General features: G+C 39.8%; 1 pseudogene; it reads right to left on the reverse strand.

The window, feature by feature from the left end:
* Nucleotides 1-1513: 1513 nt before the first annotated feature.
* Nucleotides 1514-1783, reverse strand: LOC114618250 (annotated as a pseudogene).
* Nucleotides 1784-4771: the final 2988 nt, after the last annotated feature.

A 4771-nucleotide genomic window follows, 5' to 3' on the forward strand; every position in this document is an offset into this window, starting at 1 on the left:
GCTCCTTGAGGAAGACAAAGCTTCTATTGTTCAACTTCCTGTGGAGAAATGGAGGGTGTGATGGCTTGAATGAGAACAACCACCATAGAAAGGATTAGGAAGTGTGGCCTTATTAGAAGTGTGTTACTTAGGGTGAGTGATTAAGTTTTAAAAGCCACAGCATTTGCAATCTCAGTTATATCTATCTATCTATCTATCTATCTATCTATCTATCTATCACCTATCTATCTATCTTCTCTCTTTGTCATTGTCTTGTAGATTTGTCTAAAAATGTAAACTCTCAGCTACTCCTCCAGAACTGTGTCTGCTTGCCTGCTATTATGTTTCCTGCTGTGGTAGAGATGGATTTACTATCTTCTGGAGCCATGAGCCTCAAATCAATTTTTTTCTTTTAAAAGTTCTCTTCTTCATAGAGTCTACTTCCAGCAATATAAAAGTAAGACAGAGGGATATAGGCAAAGGTTCCAGCAAAAAACAGGAGTATAATAACAAGAGTTTAACTTATGAGACTATAGCATTACTAGAGCCTGTAAGATTGGAAATTCCACTTCCAATAATAATGTTGTAATAATAACTTCAGTTTATGTGTTGTTGTGCCTTGCTGTCTGTCATTCAAAAATGTTCCATGCTGGAGAGAGATTCATTAAAACTTAGGAAATAGGGCTTGAGAGATGGTTCAGTGGTTAAAAACAGCTGACGTTCTTCCAGAGGCCCTGAGTTCAATTCCCAGCACACAAATCAGATAGCTCACAACTACCTATAAGTACAGTTCTCAAAACATCTGACTCCTGCTTCTGACTTATGCCGTCATCCAGACACGTGGAGGGTAACACACACACACACACGCACACACTCACACTGAAAATATTTTTAAAAGACTTAGGAAGTAAAGAAAACGTAATAAGCTCAAGAAGTAAACAACTTACAAGTCTCAGAAAGTTCCTGAAGCTTACAAGAAATATCAGTATACCTCCACCACCACTACCATACACATACTCCTAAAGGTTGTATAATCCGTTAAAACTGATAAGGAAAGGAGACCTACACATTTTCTGAACATTGCCTTTGAGAAATGCTTCTGAATATGCTCCTGCAAGTAACTCCTCATGCATATTCCTCTACCTCCAATGAATTCATTTGCTGGCCAAGCTGGACTTTGGTGGAATTATTTCAACTGGTCTGTCCTTAGTTCCTCGCCTGTAACAAATAGGCATTAGTTCCCATGTTAGCATAGTCACACACCACACATCTACCATGGCCAGTATCTGGAGTTAATCTTAGGGTTAAAAATATTTGTTTGGAATTGATGAGAACAATCAATTGCTGTAGGTATATAATAGGCCATTTATTTTAGACTGCTTTCTTTTAAAAACAAGCATCATAAGGCAGAGGAAAAATAGTTCAGGAAACAGCAACTGATTTTGCAATATTTTTAGGTACATTTTGTTGTTGTTGTTCTGTAGAGTAAACCATATATTGCAGGCTAGGTGAGTCTCAGACGGTAGGGCTTCTACTAGTCTTTCAGTTCCTTCAGTCTTCTGATGGCAGACTTCACTGTGACTGTGATATTGTAGGTCCAGGCCCCATCGGCCACTGTTTTCATGTAGGAACTACAGTACCAGATGCAAATAGCTCATCTTTTCATCTTCATCTTCCCACAGAAGGAGCAAGTGTACTTGGTGTGCTGGTTGATTTCAATTTTCTTCACCATTTTCTGGAGGGAGGCACCATAGCAGGCCCTGTATTTCCTAACAAGCCCTACCAACTTGGTGCATTTAGCCATGTCGCCGGAAACGAAGCCCAAGCCTGAAGAGCTATTTTTAGGCACTTAAACAAAATATTGTAAGGACGTTAATCATTCAAGCTTGTATCATCTGTGAAGCTGCATATGCTGATGTGCATATGTATGTTTGTGCATGCATACATGGATGTGTTTTTCTAGCAAAGCTTCTCAGCTTTGCAGACATGTTCACACACTGACAGCAATAGTATCAACATCTGTCATTTTTTCACATTAAGAGCAATAGAGAACATTGATGCAAAAATAAAATGAAGCTCTCAATCAGCTCTGGGTAAAGGGTAGATGTCAAATAACTATATTTGTAAAGTTGGAAATACAGGCCTCATCAAAGTGTTGGAAGGATCACTCACTTATAAATATAGATATGCAGCTGGTAGTATGGGTGGGTTTTCTCACCAAGGGCTCCTTAATGGTAAGTGCCTTTCAAAAAAGTGCCTGTTAGACACTGGGCTAACGTAGCTTCCTGCACCTTACCTGTGTCCCTGGATAGGTCCAGTCTAGGGACATAAAATTGGTCTGAAAAGAGAAGGCTATACACAGTGTCTGTATGGTGGGTCCAGAATTTGGAATTCACCTCTTGAGACTAATGAAGATTGCATTTAGAATAATTGGAGGTTTAGGCACCCCAATCTGTATCTTTGTACAGTAACAGTCTGTGAGCATTGGGCTTAAAGAACTTCATACACCTAGAAAATACTTTTGAGGAATTTATCTAGATGTTTGGTTTTTATTGTATCTGGTTTTATTTCCTTGTTCTAATTCATACAGTCTGTTGCTCTGTGCTTCCTTAGCTCAGAAAAATGGCAGGGCAAAAAGTGGAAGTCACAGGCCACAATGATGGTATTTTCTCTCTAAAAATTCATGGAAAGTCTGAGGTTAGAGTGTAAATAAAGGATATAGGAGAAATAATATCAGAAGGTTGGTACTCCATACCTGATATTACTCAAGTGTTAGAAAGACTAGAGATAATGGACAGCTTGTGTGTAAGACAAGTACGCCTAGAACCAAACACCAAATGCCATCATCACATCACTGTGATGTGTACCTACTGCTAGGAGGACTGGTTTAGCCTTGAGGATTATGATAATCACAGTTTGCAATAAGCCTACCATAAGGGGTAGAGTATAAATTGGGCTAGCATCTACAGAGTAGAAAGGCTCCCTTGGGTACCACCCACCCTGGGCCATCTAGTCCCAGCAGGTCTAGGTACATTCTCTGCCACTGAGGCCTATCCAGGAAGTCTAGGTAATGAGGAATGGGATTCAATGGCAGGGAACAAAGATGGAGTTAGCCCCTGTTCTACTTGTTAGGAGACCCACATGAACAACAAGCTGCAAATTTGGTGCAGATATAAAGTGTTTAGGACCAGCTCCTGCATGCTCCCTGGTTGGCCAGTTCAGGCTCTGAGAGCCTCATGGTCCCAGGCTAGCTGATTCTGTGGTTTTTCCTGTGATATCTTTGACCCCTCCGTCCTGATCATCTCTACACCCCACACTTCCACAAGACTCACCGAGCTCTGCCTGATGCTTGGCTGTGGGTCACTGCATCTGCCTCCATCCGCTACCGGATGAAGCCTCTTAGGAGACAGTTATGCTAAGTTCCTGTCTGCAAGCATAGAAGAATATCATTAATAGTGTCAGGGGTTGGCTTTCCAACATGGAATGGGTCCCAAGTTAGGGCAGTCATTGGTTGGCGGTTCCCTCCTTCTCTGCTCTGTCCTTATCCCCTTATGTCTTGTAGGCAAGACAAATTCTGGGCTGAAGGTTTGGTGAGCAGATAGATATAGCTTTCTCTCCACCAGAAGTCCCATCTAGTTACAGGTGATAGCCACCTAAGTCTATATAATACCCTCTACTAGAACCAAAGCCAGGGCCATCCCCATAGACTTCCAGCATCCCAGGCTACCAGATGCCTCCCCAACCCTTGATGATTTTCATTCTAGCTCTCAGGCCTACCTCGTCCTACACCTGATCCACATCTCTATTCCTTTCTTCACCCCCTCTCCTTCCCAGTTCCCTCTCTCCACCAACCTCTGATACCTATTTAGTTTCTCCTTCTGAGTGAGATTCAGGCATCCCCTCTTGAAACATCTTTATTGTCTAGTTTATTTGAGTCTGTGGATTGTAGCATGAGTATCCTGCACTTTATGGCTAATGCCCATTTATGAGTACATACCATATGTGTCTTTCTGGCTTTGGGTTAGATCACTCAGGATGATATTCTCAAGTTCCATCCATTTGCCAGCAAAATTCAAGATGTCTTTGTTTTTAATAGCTGAATAGTATTCCATTGTATAGATGTTCCACATTTCACATAAAATATTAGACAATGAGATTTTCCAGACTCAAAGTCTAGTCATCTCAGTGAACTTCTCTACTGGTAGAGAAGCCACTCTGAAGCTGTGGAGTTTCCCAATGGATTTTCCTTTTTTTCTGGCAATTATATTTGCATGCACTTGTCAACTACATAAAATGAAAAGCTAATGGCAGAGTAAAAATAAGAAAAATAATTGACATTATATCCTTTTGCATTAGTCATGTGTCTATCATCTAATTTTCATGTTTCTTTATCATCTGGTCTTCATATTTCTTTATCACTTAACATTTGCCCTTTCTTTTTCTATCTACATGTTAAGCTGTACTCATATATACATTGTATTACCTATATATTGTACATATGTGTATAGAGACAGATAATATAGACTAGAATCTTCTTACGAGAACATGTGGATACTTTTCTTTCTGGGATTGTGTGACTTATCGTTATATATTCTAAGTTCATACAGTTTCCTTTAAGTTTTGTGATTTCAACTTTTAAAGAACCAGATAGTATTCCAATAGTATTACATTTTATACACAATTAGATTTTAATTATCCATTCATCTTTGTCAATGGGGTTTATACCATTTCCTTTCTACAGTGAATAAAGCAGCAATAAATATGGAGTGCAAATATTTTTGTGATAGGGTGT

The sequence above is a fragment of the Grammomys surdaster genome, unplaced genomic scaffold, assembly GCF_004785775.1.
Source record: "Grammomys surdaster isolate TR1022 unplaced genomic scaffold, NIH_TR_1.0 140, whole genome shotgun sequence".
NCBI lineage: Eukaryota > Metazoa > Chordata > Mammalia > Rodentia > Muridae > Grammomys > Grammomys surdaster.